Genomic DNA, 16,225 nt, shown 5'->3' with positions numbered 1-16,225 from the left:
CAGTCTTCGTCAATATATGAAACAACTGAGATTCTAACTGAAGAAAGAGTACCGTGTATAGCTGACACTCAATTAGCACTGGCAAAACTGTGCTATATAAAAGTCATGTCGGATGTGTGGCACCAAACCCATGTTGTTAAAAACGTTTCGCATTAACACCAACTTAAAATAATTCATCTGCCTGCACAGTACGATTTGTTACTGTGAATAGAACATATACTCAATACGTCACAGACCGAGCGAGGTGGCGCAGTGGTTAGCACACTGGACTCGCATTCGGGAGGACGACGGTTCAATCCCGTCTCCGGCCATCCTGATTTAGGTTTTCCATGATTTCCCTAAATCGCTTCAGGCAAATGCCGGGATGGTTCCTTTGACAGGGCACGGCCGATTTCCTTCCCCATCCTTCCCTCACCCGAGCTTGAGCTCCGTCTCTAATGACCTCGTTGTTGACGGGACGTTAAACACCAATATCCTCCTCCTCCTCCAATACGTCACACCAAAAACGAAACTGCTATTGTTTCAGGGGATGGAAAATAGTGGTTTGGCAGGTAAAACTCATTTCCTCTGGGAGACAGCCTACGGTCAGCGTTTTATACATTGTAGAAAGTTATCGTTACTATAAAGTAACTTGTAAATGATGGAATGATAACTATTGTGCAGTGTATAAATATTTTATACCTGTTTGATTACACCACCGGTGAGAAAGAAATCTGAATTGTGAAAGACAAAAGTAATTTTCCATTAAAGACAAGCAAACACGCTTTCAAAAGCAAATTAGATTAATTGGAAAGTATTTGTTTGGTAGCGACTTAAGACATCCTAAACGGTCCAGTCTGTGACCTTCATATTATGTTTGACGCAAACGTGCAATAACCACTCACAGACGATAGGTTGCAGCGCTAGCAACGGAAGGTGTCTGAGATATCCGGACAACAGTACAGTTGTTGTCGTAAAGCGGAAATTAACCGATTTATCTGACATGCAAAAAGAGATTATTACTGTCTTTCGGAACATAGGTGGAAGCATTTTCCATACGACAAAGTCTTTAAACCCCCGCTCGCCGCCTTGGTGTAAAGTACACCGAGGTGTGCTAAGTCAAGGGATATGCATACACGCAGATGGCAGTTGTATTGCGTACACAAGTTACGAAAGGGCACTGGAGTGTCGAAGCTCTCATTTGTAGTCAGGTCATTCTTGTGAAAAGGTTTCCGACAAAGTAATTGCCACTTGACGCCAGACTCTGAATGTGATAGCTGGAGACAGTCGCATGGGGCATCTGTTCCGTCAATCGTTAGGTGATTCAATGTTTCTATATCCATATGCCAAGAGTGTGCCAAGAATACCACATTTCAGGACTCTCACCACGGACAATGCAGTGGTCGACGGCCTCCACTTAATACCGAGAGCAGCGGTGTTGGCGTAGAATTGTCAGTGGCAAACAACAGACATAACGTAAGAAATCTATGTGGGGCGTTCGATGAACGTACCCGTTAATGCACTGCTGCGAAACTTGGCGTTGGTAAGCTATGGGAGCAGGAGACTGACGCCGCTGTCTTTGCTAACAGCATGACGTTGTCTGCAGCGCCTCTCCTGAGCCCATGATCATATGGGTTGGTCCCTAGGCGACTGGCGAACGTCCGCAGCTCGTGGTCGTGCGGTAGCGTTCTCGCTTCCCACGCCCGGGTTCCCGGGTTCGGTTCCCGGCAGGATCAGGGAATTTCTCAGCCTCGTGATGACTGGGTGTTGTGTGATGTCCTTAGGTTAGGTTTAAGTCGTCCTAAGTTCTAGGGGACTGATGACCATAGATGCTAACTCCCGTAGTGCTCAGAGCCATTTGAACCATTTGACTGGCAAACCATGGACTTGCAAATGAAACGCAATTTAGTAGACAACAGCTGATGGTAGCGTTCGAGTATGGACGACTCTAGCAAATGGTTTGGCCACTCAGATCGTCCGACGTGAATGTCACCAAACATTTATGGGACATAATCGAGAGGTCAGTTCGCGCACAATACTGGACCGGCAGCACTTTCGCAGTAATGGACGGTTATGGAGCCATTATGGTTCAGTATTTCTGCAGGGTACTTCCAACAGCTTATTGAATCCATGTCACGTCGAGCAGCTGCACTGCACAGGGCAAAAGGATGTCCGATAAGAAATTAGGATGTGTTCCATGATTTTTGTCATCTCAGTGTACACCATGCACGACAAAATGGAGCTACCGAAAACCGGCGCCGAGGTAAATGGGGTGTACTACTGGTCATGGGATACAGGGATGAACGACGGCTGCAGAGATGTGTACAGGTGAATAGACGTGGATCTGTTAAGCAACTGAACGCCCAGATAAATCTTGGGCTACCAACAATGTCTTCTGAGCGCATGGGCCTACGCAACAGGAGCCTGGCTCAAGCACCCATGCTAGCCACTGTTTGTAAGCGACGAAGGCGAGAATTCGCACTTCAGTACACAACTGGACGTCCACTGAGTGGCGATACGTATCCTTTTCAGCTAAATCATGTTTTATGCTCCATTGGACGCATGACCATTGCCGTGTTCAAAGTGAAGCGTCTGAATGCAAGTGCACTGCCACAATCGTCGAAATGTTAGAAGGTCGGAATGGCATGGATAATATTTTCGTGGCATTCCGTGGATGGTATCGTCATACTGGAAGGCACAATGGACCTACAAAAGGATGCGTCTACCCCTGGGGACCACGTCCACGGCTACGCGCAGTTTTTTTTCCCTCGGCACGGTGTCATCTACCAGGAGGACAATGTAACGTTTCGCACAGGTCACAATATACGTACGTTGCTGGAAGAGCACGAGGTTGAGTTTACCATAGTCTCCAGACAAACAAACCATCCACATCTATACCAAATCGAGAATCTGTGGGACGACGTGGATCGTGCTGTACGCGGCATGGAAATCTAGCGCAGTTGGCTACGACATGGCTCCACATCACTGTCGGTACCTCCCACAACTTTTTTTTATTCTCCTAGTGGTCGTCTAGATCCGGCCCGTGCTGCTTTGACAGGTGGTCACATTAAACTGACTGGACAGGGTATTAATTAATAACTCACAAGAGCAGCTACCAAAATAAATAGATATTTTATTATGTATGAAAACTGCAGCACCCAGAAGAGGACAGGTGATTATAATGAAAGTTATTCCGCAGATTAGGGGATTTATATTACACAGATTATTAGGCGTACTTGATGTACCTCGACTGTGAGAGGATTCATTACAGTGCTTCACCCAGGGTCTCTAGTCGCTCTATGAAGAACACCCTGGATATGCCGCCAGGAAACACACTGCCATGCGGCTTCTAGACATGTCACAATGCAGTGTCCGTCGTTTCAGTTGGGACAGAACAGACAATCTGGCAACTGACCAGATCCCAGACACGTTCGATGGGGGACGAGCACGACAGGGACGCAGTGGTACCCGTCGTACCTCGAAGGAGACTTCCGCCCTCTTACTTACATATGGTCAGGTATTGTCCTCCTGAAATAAGGCGTATGTAACAGTCTGCACGAGGGGAAATGACTGAGGCTCTACAACCTCTCTGATGTTGAGATTATCCTCTTTACTTAGGAAGTGAAGTGACATGTTACAGTCACATACGCTCCAAACCATCACGCTTGACATTCGTTTCCTTCGCCGCTCCACAATGCAGACATCCCGATTGCTTTGGCCCTTATACCATGTACCACGTGCATGAATAAAACTATAGGATGAGTTGAAGCGAGACAGCAAATCAATGACTGGGTGTTGTTGGTTTCTGGTCATTGGGGAACGACGTAATGCTCTGCACGTCACCAGTCCAGCCCCCACCAATTTACAACGTACAGTCCATGCAGACATGTCCAGAGTTCTTGCAGCGTTGTAACGTCGAGCCAACACTGTTGATGAAGCACTTCTGCTATTTAGGTTCAAATGGCTCTGAGCACTACGGGACTTAACAGCTATTGCCATCGGTCCCCTAGAACTTAGAACTACTTAAACCTAACTAACCTAAGGACAGCACACAACACCCAGTCATCACGAGGCTGAGAAAATCCCTGACCCCGCCGGGAATCGAACTCGGGAACCCAGGAGTGGTAAGCGAGAACGCTACCGCAGGACCACGATCTGTTATTTAGGACCATGGTAACAAGGCTCAAAATGGCTCGTATGGCTCTGAGCACTATGGGACTTAACAGCTTATGTCATCAGTCCCCTAGAACTTAGAACTACTTAAACCTAACTAACCTAAAGACATGACATACATCCATGCCGGAGGCAGGATTCTAACCTGCGACCGTAGAAGTCGCCCGGTTCCAGACTGTAACACCTAGAACCGCTCGGCCACTCTGGCCGGCTTGGAACAAGGTGGCGACCATATTCAATTGTAGTCATTTCATGTGGTCCAGTGCCTCCTGCTGGCTATGTACGTGCTCCTTAGTCTCCACCAGTTCACACATGCGTCACTTCATAGCACACGTCTTGTGTGAGCCCTAATGTCACAGTAGGACAGAACTGTTTCATGGAAACCAATCGCATCATATACAAGTCGGCAGTTGTACCTGCAGAAAGCTTCATATTTCTTAAAAGAAAGGTGGTTCGTGAAAATGTGCAAGTGTCACGCACAGTTCTCTTGCAAGACTTTTGAGTCGACCATTTGGGTACCTACCGACCAGAAACTAAAGCCCCCCCCCCCCAATTGTCTGTTCTGGGTCACCATATGAAGTCCTCACTCCAACTTACCTTAGCACGAACTGTCCGCTCCGCTATCTCCCAGGAGGAGGGGACCGTTTTCAACCAAAACCAACAACTCTCGTCCAACGTAGCTGAGCTATCCCTAGTAACGTACCTTAAAACAGTATAAAATAGTTTTCGGGTGTATTGTAAGATTTGCATATATGTCGCTTTAAGGAACAAAGCCAAAACACACATTAATTTCATTTTATGTATCGTACATATAAGCCATTTCTTACCTAAGGTAAAAGTCTGCAACTTTTCTGAGCTAACCTTTCCGGAGTTACTAAATTACATCCGAAGAAATTACAGGTATAACTGATTCATAGATACTTATGAAAAATTCTGCGTAATGGACATAAACATAATAAAGTTCTTAATTTTCCGTGCTATGGTACGTATTCATGCTATCTAGTGTATCTGAGCGATATTTCCATCTCACTGTTGGTAATTTACAATCTCAACTTCAACCGCTTTACATTCTAACGTAAAAAAGAAGAAAAAAACGCACCACAAAGGAGTTATACTAATTCGACACAAATTAAAATTGATACATGTATCGACGGAAAATGCAAAACAATAGTCTTTTGCGACGGATAGATGAATGTATGAGGCTGCACTGCTACACAACAACGTGGTTGGCAGGGATAGTAAACAGGGGACATATCAGTTACAGGGCATGAGGTTTTCACGAAATTCAATAACTGAATGTACTCAGCTGAAGAGTAACTATGTTTCCTCAAGAGGAGCGTGAGGAATACGTAGATATTAACATTTGAGACAGAATGCTTCATTGGGTTCAAAGAGATAAATAAAGTTGGAGTAATCACTTGATAGGAGCGATGGTGCTGTTTTACGATGTCAAATTGGTGAACATAGCGTCAAGAAACAAGCGGTCGTCCTAGAGAGACGACAGAATTTGAGGAAGGAACAGTCATCAAAGAAGCACTCTGAGTCCCGGATTTAACATTATCATAGATTTGACGTGCAACTGGTGCTCCAGTGACCACGAACGTCATTAAAAGGTGCCACTTGCGCGGACACCCATTTACCTCTGTACACCAACAAGAAAGGCTGCAGTGATGTTGGGCACATTTGCATGGTCATAATTGATTGGAATAGCGTTGTATTCACTAAAGATTCCCGCTTAGAATCAGTGATCAGTCCAGTCTTCGATTGTCAGCGGAGACTTGTCCCCTGAGAATCGAAGATTTGTCTGGAGACGGTCCAGATAGCAGAGGGATATGCAGCTGCCGGCCGGGGTGGCCAAGCGGTTCTAGGTGCTTCAGTCTGGAATCGCGCGGCCGCTACGGTCTCAGGTTCGAAACTTGCCTCTGGCATGGTTGTGTGTGATGTCCTTAGGTTAGTTAGGTTTACGTAGTTCTAAATTCTAGAGGACTGATGACCTCAGATGTTAAGTCCCACAGTACTCAGAGCCATTTGAAACATTTTTGGTGCCCAGCTGACTGCCTAACTGTTGGCCGCCATACAGCACGACAACAGCCAGAAGCGATGGACTGAACTGTCGTTTCTACATCTACATCTACATCTACGTCTACATCTACATCTATATCCATACTCCGCAAGGCACCTGACGGTGTGTGGCGGAGGGTACCCTGAGCACCTCTATCGGTTCTCCCTTCTATTCCAGTCTCGTATTGTTCGTGGAAAGAAGGATTGTCGGTGGGCTTCTCTGTGGGCTCTAATCTCTCTGATTTTATCCTCATGGTCTCTTCCCGAGATATACGTAGTAGGGAGCAATATACTGCTTGACTCTTCGGTGAAGGTATGTTCTCGAAACTTTAACAAAAGCCCGAACTGAGCTACTGAGCGTCTCTCCTGCAGAGTCTTCCACTGGAGTTTATCTGTCATCTCCGTAACTCTTTCGCGATTACTAAATGATCCTGTAACGAAGTGCTCTGCTCTCCGTTGGATCTTCTCTATCTCTTCTACCAATCCTGTCTGGTACGGATCTCACAACGGTCAGCAGTATTCAAGCAGTGGGCGAACAAGCGTACTGTAACCTACTTCCTTTGTTTTCGGATTGCATTTCCTTAGGATTCTTCCAATGAATCTCAGTATGGCATCTGCTTTACCGACGATCAACTTCATATGATCATTCCATTTTAAATCACTCCTAATGCGTACTCCCAGATAATTTATGGAATAAACTGCTTCCAGTTGCTTACCTGCTATTTTGTAGCTAAATGATAAGGGACCTATATTTCTATGTATTCGCAGCACATTACACTTGTCTACATTGAGATTCAATTGCCATTCCCTGCACCATGCGTCAATTCGCTGCAGATCCTCCTGCATTTTAGTACAATTTTCCATTGTTACAACCTCTCGATACACCACAGCATCATCTGCTAAAAGCCTCAGTGAACTTCCGATGTCATCCGCAAGGTCATTTATGTATATTGTGAATAGCAACGGTCCTACGACACTCCCCTGCGGCACTCCTGAAAGCACTCTTACTTCGGAAGACTTCTCTCCATTGAGAATGACATGCTGCGCTCTGTTATCTAGGAACTCTTCAATTAAAATCACACAATTGGTCTGATAGTCCATATGCTTTTACTTTGTTCATTAAACGACTGTGGGGAACTGTTTCATTTCACAGCAGGACTCCTTTGGTTATCATCCATGGCCCTATTACAGCACAGAGGTATGTCAACGACATTCTACGCCCAGTTTTGTTGCCCTACATGGCAAGCCATCGTGGCCTTAAATGTCAGCATGATGAATGTACGTCTGCACACGGCGAGGCTTTCTATACCTTGTCTTCGTGCTTCCATTCCTTAGCTTGGCCAACAAGGTCGCCGTATCTCTCCTCAATTGAGAACGTTTACAGCATCATGCGCAGAGTCCTCCAACGGGAATTAGACTATATAACGAACCAGTTTGATAGAATTGCGGGGCGATATGTCTCAGGAGGACAGCCAACAATTCTATCAAACAATCATAAACCGAATAAGTGCTTGCATAAGGGCCAGAAGTGGATCAGAGCGTTACAGACTAGCTCAATTTGTGAAGCACTTTCTTTTGAATAAATTAACCTATTATCCTGAAATTGTAATCGTTTGCTTGTTTGTACATGCACATCGCAACTACCTATTTCCTTCCCTCTCGGACAACTCCTTCGTGCCGTGTCGCTTTTTCTTTTTTTGTCTTAGAGTTTACATAAGTGTCCAATAACGCTTGTGTGAGTTTTCCGCCTTACCTTGGATGCAACAACACACCTGCACCGCTAAGCACTTTGTACTCCAGTTAAGTACAAGTAGCAACACTCACTACCAGCTCTCCGCAGCTGAACATTTCAGTTTCCATTCATACACGCACAAGTAACGTTTCCTTAGTCTTTTCTCCGTGTCAACCACTTTACGCACAGTGATAAGCTCCTCATATCTGGACAGGGCGCTCGCTGCTAAGTGACGTCGAGGTATCATCGGTGTACCACTTCCTTTCCGGAATTTTGCCGCATGCTCAAAGTCAATGCAGGTGTTCACTTTCTGACAGCACTTACATTTCAAACTTCGGGAAACATCCCCATACTAAAAAATTCCACGTGCAGTGCATTCGTTTCACAGCACCTACAATACGCGGCTACATACGGAAACAGTGTCTCCGAGGTGTCAGCATCAGCAAGGGGAGTAAATGAAACGAAGAAAGGCGTCTGCTGTAATACTAATTTCAACTGTTCAGAACGACAGAAGATGAAACAGACATACTCACTATAGTCTATACATACAGCAGCTGTAAGAAACACAAGGGAAGTTCAATAAATAATGCTAAACGTCTTTTTCTCAGCCAATTGTAGAACAACATCAAATATCGTGCTTCAGCCCCTGTAAATTCATGAAGGTCGAGATGTGACAGTGCTACACGTAGTCTTCAAAATATCGTCTGTAATGGAGGTGTGTTTCCACCATAGAGCTGTTACTGGGTTCTTTTGGCGGGGAACAACAGCATCGCAGATATTCATAGGCGCTTGCAGAACGTTTCCAGAGACCTGGCAGTAAACAAAAGCACGGTGAGACGTTTGGCGCGGCGTCTGTCACCACTGAAACAAGGTCGTGCTCACCCGTCCTATCTCCCGCGTGCCGGCCGGTCGCACGCACTTTCAGGGTATTGAAGACTTCAGCGCGTTCGTCGCCACAAAAATATAAACGAAATTCTCCTTCTCCATTGGACTGTTCTTTGTGGTTCACTTTACAGCCCAAATTTCCCAACTTCCAACTTCAAACTACACTCAAGAAATGGGAAAAAGAACACATTGACACCGGTGTGTCAGACCCACCATAATTGCTCCGGACACTGCGAGAGGGCTGTACAAGCAATGATCACACGCACGGCACAGCGGACACACCAGGAACCGCGGTGTTGGCCGTCGAATGGTGCTAGCTGCGCAGCATTTGTGCACCGCCGCCGTCAGTGTGAGCCAGTTTGCCGTGGCATACGGAGCTCCATCGCAGTCTTTAACACTGGTAGCATGCCGCGACAGCGTGGACGTGAACGGAATGTGCAGTTGACAAACTTCTAGCGAGGGCGTATAGTGGGCATGCGGGAGGCCGGGTGGACATACCGCCGCATTACTCAACACGTGGGGCGTGAGGTCTCCACAGTACATCGATGTTGTCGCCAGTGGTCGGCGGAAGGTGCACGTGCCCGTCGACCTGGGACCGGACCGCAGCGACGCACGGATGCACGCCAAGACCGTAGGATCCTACAAAGTGCCGTAGGGGACCTCACCGCCACTTCCCAGCAAATTAGGGACACTGTTGCTCATGGGGTATCGGCGAGGACCATTCGCAACCGTCTCCATGAAGCTGGGCTACGGTCCCGCACACCGTTAGGCCGTCTTCCGCTCACGCCCCAACATCGTGCAGCCCGCCTCCAGTGGTGTCGCGAAGGGCGTGAATGGAGGGACGAATGGAGACGTGTCGTCTTCAGCGATGAGAGTCGCTTCTACCTTGGTGCCAATGATGGTCGTATGCGTGTTTGGCGCCGTGCAGGTGAGCGCCACAATCAGGACTGCATACGACCGAGGCACACAGGGCCAACACCCGGCATCATGGTGTGGGGAGCGATCTCCTACACTGGCCGTACACCTCTGGTGATCGTCGAGGGGACACTGAATAGTGCACGGTACATCCAAACCGTCATCGAATCCATCGTTCTACCATTCCTAGACCGGCAAGGGAACTTGCTGTTCCAACAGGACAATGCACGTCCGCATGTATTCCGTGCCACCCAACGTGCTCTAGAAGGTTTAAGTCAACTACCCTGGCCAGCAAGATCTCCGGATCTGTCCCCCATTGAGCATGTTTGGGACTGGATGAAGCGTCGTCTCACGCGGTCTGCACGTCCAGCACGAACGCTGGTCCAACTGAGGCGCCAGGTGGAAATGGCATGGCAAGCCGTTCCACAGGACTAGATCCAGCATCTCTACGGTCGTCTCCATGGGAGAATAGCAGCCTACATTGCTGCGAAAGGTGGATATACACTGTACTAGTGCCGACATTGTGCATGCTCTGTTGCCTGTGTCTATGTGCCTGTGGTTCTGTCAGTGTGATCATGTGATGTATCTGACCACAGGAATGTGTCAATAAAGTTTCCCCTTCCTGGGACTTTGAATTCACGGTGTTCTTATTTCAATTTCCGGGAATGTATTTGGCTCAATGAAGGATTCACTCCACGAGAAGTAACATGTGGACCATGGGGAGGTTGTTGATGTAGCAAGATTTTGCATTTGATCTCGATTGGTAGAGTGGTAGCATGCGGGTATAGAGGTTCTCGCAGCACGGTGCTGAAAGCTGTCGTATTGGACGGAGATTTTTAGAAACAGGTTTTTGTAGCCAAAAGTGAAGGGGAAATATGGTGTTTTGGAATTCTGAATAAAACCTACCTGCTTTCAGAAAAAATATGTTGCATTACATATTGGACGTCCCTTGAAATATAAAAATATTTACACATAACACATGACATGTTGAAGAACTGGAAGAACCTCTGAAACATGTAATGGTCAAGATGACTCCCATGTTCGTAGTGGATTACAGTGGCTGAACCTTTTTTGCTATGTGTATTTGTGACGGAAAACGGAGGCATTAACGTTTGGGCTCGGTTACTAAGTGAACATCCCAGAAGCAGTACCTGCTGTTAAACATCTACATCTACATGACTACTCTGCAATTCACATTTAAGTGCTTGGCAGAGGGTTCATCGAACCACAATCATACTATCTCTCTACTATTCCACTCCCGAACAGCGAGCGGGAAAAACGAACACCTAAACCTTTCTGTTCGAGCTCTGATTTCTCTTATTTTATTTTGATGATCATTCCTACCTATGTAGGTTGGGCTCAACAAAATATTTTCGCATTCGGAAGAGAAAGTTGGTGACTGAAATTTCGTAAAAAGCTCTCGCCGCGACGAAAAACGTCTATGCTGTAATGACTTCCATCCCAACTCGTGTATCATATCTGCCACACTCTCTCCTCTATAACGCGATAATACAAAACGAGCTGCCCTTCTTTGCACCCTCTCGATGTCCTCCGTCAATCCCACCTGGTAAGGATCCCACACCGCCCAGCAATATTCTAACAGAGGACGAACGAGTGTAGTGTAAGCTGTCTCTTTAGTGGACTTGTTGCATCTTCTAAGTGTCCTGCCAATGAAACGCAACCTTTGGCTCGCCTTCCCGACAATATTATCTATGTGGTCCTTCCAACTGAAGTTGTTCGTAATTTTAACACCCAGGTACTTAGTTGAATTGACAGCCTTGAGAATTGTACTATTTATCGAGTAATCGAATTCCAACGGAGTTCTTTTGGAACTCATGTGGATCATCTCACACTTTTCGTTATTTAGCGTCAACTGCCACCTGACACACCATACAGCAATCTTTTCTAAATCGCTTTGCAACTGATACTGGTCTTCGGATGACCTTACTAGACGGTAAATTACAGCATCATCTGCGAACAGTCTAAGAGAACTGCTCAGATTGTCACCCAGGTCATTTATATAGATCAGGAACAGTAGAGGTCCCAGGACGCTTCCTTGGGGAACACCCGATATCACTTCAGTTTTACTCGATGATTTGCCGTCTATTACTACGAACTGCGACCTTCCTGACAGGAAATCACGAATCCAGTCGCACAACTGCGACGATACCCCATAGCTCCGCAGCTTGATTAGAAGTCGCTTGTGAGGAACGGTGTCAAAAGCTTTCCGGAAATCTAGAAATACGGAATCAACTTGAGATCCCCTGTCGATAGCGGCCATTACTTCGTGCGAATAAAGAGCTAGCTGCGTTGCACAAGAGCGATGTTTTCTGAAGCCATGCTGATTACGTGTCAATAGATCGTTCTCTTCGAGGTGATTCATAATGGTTGAATACAGTATATGCTCCAAAACCCTACTGCAAACCGACGTCAATGATATAGGTCTGTAGTTAAATGGATTACTCCTACTACCCTTCTTGAACACTGGTGCGACCTGCGCAATTTTCCAATCTGTAGGTACAGATCTATCGGTGAGCGAGCGGTTGTATATGAGTGCTAAGTAGGGAGCTATAGTATCAGCGTAATCTGAAAGGAACCTAATCGGTATACAATCTGGACCTGAAGACTTGCCCGTATCAAGCGATTTGAGTTGCTTCGCAACCCCTAAGGTATCTACTTCTAAGAAACTCATGCTAGCAGATGTTCGTGTTTCAAATTCTGGAATATTCCATTCGTCTTCCCTGGTGAAGGAATTTCGGAAAACTGCGTTCAATAACTCCGCTTTAGCGGCACAGTCGTCGATAACAGTACCATCGGCACTGCGCAGCGAAGGTATTGACTGCGTCTTGCCGCTTGTGTACTTTACATACGACCAGAATTTCTTCGGATTTTCTACCAAATTTCGAGACAATGTTTCGTTGTGGAACCTATTAAAGGCATCTCGCATCGAAGTACGTGCCAAATTTCGCGCGTCTGTAAATTTTAGCCCATCTTCAGGATTTCGCGTTCTTCTGAACTTCGCATGCTTTTCCCGTTGCCTCTGCAACAGCGTTCGGACCTTTTTTTGTGTACCACGGGGGATCCGTTCCATCTCTTACCAATTTATGAGGTATGAATATCTTAATTGCTGTTGCTACTATATCTTTGAATTTGAGCCACATCTCGTCTACATTCGCATAGTCAGTTCGGAAGGAATGGAAATTGTCTTTTAGGAAGGCTTCTAGTGGCACTTTATCCGCTTTTTGAAATAAAATTATTTTGCGTTTGTTTCTGATGGATTTGGAAGAAATGGTATTGAGCCTAGCTACAATGACCTTGTGATCACTAATCCCTGTATCAGTCATGATGCTCTCTATCAGCTCTGGATTGTTTGTGGCCAAGAGGTCAAGTGTGTTTTCGCAACCATTTACAATTCGCGTGGGTTCGTGGACTAACTGCTCGAAATAATTTTCGGAGAATGCATTTAGGACAATCTCGGAAGACGTTTTCTGCCTACCACCGGTTTTGAACAAGTATTTTTGCCAACATACCGAGGGTAGGTTGAAGTCCCCACCAACTATAACCGTATGAGTGGGGTATTTATTTGTTACGAGACTCAAACTTTCTCTGAACTGTTCCGCAACTGTATCATCGGAGTCTGGGGGTCGGTAGAAGGAGCCAATTATTAACTTAATTCGGCTGTTAAGTATAACCTCCACCCACACCAATTCGCACGGAGTATCTACTTCGACTTCACTACAAGATAAACCACTACTGACAGACACCAACACTCCACCACCAATTCTGCCTAATCTATCTTTCCTGAACACCGTCTGAGACTTCGTAAAAATTTCTGCAGAACTTATTTCAGGCTTTAGCCAGCTTTCTGTACCTATAACGATATCAGCTTCTGTGCTTTCTATTAGCGCTTGAAGCTCAGGGACTTTTCCAGCGCAACTACAACAGTTTACAACTATAATTCCGACTGTTCCTTGATCCAAGCACGTCCTGTAATTGCCAAGCACCCTTTGACATTGCAGCCCATCCCGCACTTTCCCGAGGCCTTCTAACCTAAAAAAACCGCCCAGTCCATGCCACACAGCCTCCGCTACCCGTGTAGCCGCCAGCTGAGTGTAGTGAACTCTTGACCTATTCAGCGGAACCCGAAACCCCACCACCCTATGGCGCAAGTCAAGGAATCTGCAGCCAATACGGTCCCAAAACCGTCTGAGCCTCTGATTCAGACCCTCCACCCGGCTCTGCACCAAAGGTCCGCAGTGGGTTCTGTCAACGATGCTGCAGATGGTGAGCTCTGCCTTCATCTCGTAAGCAAGACCGGCAGCCTTCACCAAATCAGATAGCCGCTGGAATCCAGAGAGAATTTCCTCAGATCCAAAGAGACACACGTCATTAGTGCCGACATGTGCCACCACCTGCAGCTGGCTGCACCCTGTGCTCTTCATGGCGTCCGGAAGGACCCTTTCCACATCAGGAATGACTCCTCCCGGAATGCACACGGAGTGCACACTGGATTTCTTCCCCTCCTTAGCCGCCATATCCCTAAGGGGCCCCATTACGCGCCTAACATTGGAGCTCCCAACTACCAGTAAGCCCACCCTCTGCGATTGCCCGGATCTTGAAGGCTGAGAATGATCCTCTGAAACAGGGCAGGCGGCTGCATCTGGCTCAGCCAGAGACAGTGCCTGAAACCGGTTTGTCAGACGCACCGGGGAGGCTTTCTGATCAGCCTCCGGGGACGCCTTTCGCTGCCTGCCACGCCTTGGAACGACCTCCCAATCAACCACAGGCGAGGGCTCAGCCCCACTGCGGGCAGCAACCGGGGCAACCACAGCGGCAGACCGATCTGGGGACAGACGGGATGAGGTTGACATCCCCGTGATACCCGAGTCCGGCTCCCCACAGTGGTGCCCATTGGCAACAGCCTCAAGCTGCGCGACCGAAGTCAGCGCCGATTGCAGCTGTGAGCGAAGGGATGCCAAGTCAGCCCTCATCCGAACACAGCAATCGCAGTCCCTGTCCATTCTAATTGATGTTTAACAACAGTTACTGAAACACGAGTCCGTGCCTAGATAACGCAAGCGGAACACACAAAGAATGTATCAACTAACCTGTACAAATGCCTAACGACTGCGCTACAATCTGCTGAATTTACGATTACAGTAACTAAAACTCGAAATTGCACCTCCTATACGGAACTCACACGCAATTTAAATAAGAATCTACGAAGTAAACACTAAAGCGCGATGCTACAACTGTCAAATACTATAATACGTCCGAAATATATGAATTAAACAATGCAAGTACCTAAAAACACGCAAAGAAATTAATTAAACTATCTAACAAATAAGTAAGCTAGGGTTATACGACTTGCTGCAGCGGCTGCTTATCCAACGGCGGCAGGGAGCACACTGACTGGCCAACCGACACTGGCCGTTCACAACAAAAACAGAAGACAGACGACTACGCGAATTTGCACTATTCAGCTACTAAGGCGCGATGCTACAACTGTCAAATACTATAATACGCCCGAAATATATGAATTAAACAATGCAAGTACCCAAAAACACGCAAAGAAATTAATTAAACTATCTAACAAATAAGTAAGCTAGGGTTATACGACTTGCTGCAGCGGCTGCTTATCCAACGGCGGCAGGGAGCACAAACAATGTGATGAGTCAGTAGCGACAGCGTACACTCCAGTTGCCATGGGAGAAGTCGGCCGCTGCGACACAGCTGATCGATAAGAAGCATAACAGTCTGGACACCTCTCACATCGAGTCGCCACGTTAGCTAACAGTTATACGTAACAGTAATTAACCATGAATGAGGCTAATCGAATCCGGAAGGTTCTAGGTATAACTGATAACCTAAGAGGTCTGAAGAAGATACGATACAATCGAATACACTCCGAGGACATAAAATGAACCAGCTCTTGGAGATAACTAAATGTGCAAATGGTGAAATGTAAATAAGTGTTGTAAAAATATCTGAACTTAAAGAGTCACAAAAAAGAAACAGGAGGTACAGACAAGGAACGAGAGTACTAGAGGAAGATAGGCACTGAGGGAAGAAATGCCGCGGAAATGGTTCAGTTCTGTTACTGTGAGGCAACCCAATAGCACGTTCGATAGGGGTTGCCATAGCTCCTAAACCAGTGTCAACGCAAGCCAAAGCTTCGGCCACTTTGTTTAGTCGCCCGAGAAACAAAAGTCAAGTGGAAAACGCTACGTAGAAATTTAATGAACTGATATATCAACGAAGATATAGAATCAAATGAAAACCACAGCTTCCAAACATGTTCGAATTGGAAACACAAAATCGGAAGCTACTAACAAAATGGCTCTACAAAATACCAATCTGTATCAAGTTTTAAAGTGGAAACCGCCAGAAAAACTTGAACCTTTAGCAAACGTGTAGGTTATCCCATCCGAAATGACCTCTGAAAAGGTAATAGACGAGAGTTACTAACAGAGTCTGAAA

Source organism: Schistocerca gregaria, chromosome 3, assembly GCF_023897955.1.
Source record: "Schistocerca gregaria isolate iqSchGreg1 chromosome 3, iqSchGreg1.2, whole genome shotgun sequence".
NCBI classification, from domain to species: domain Eukaryota; kingdom Metazoa; phylum Arthropoda; class Insecta; order Orthoptera; family Acrididae; genus Schistocerca; species Schistocerca gregaria.
This window is presented reverse-complemented; position numbering follows the sequence as displayed.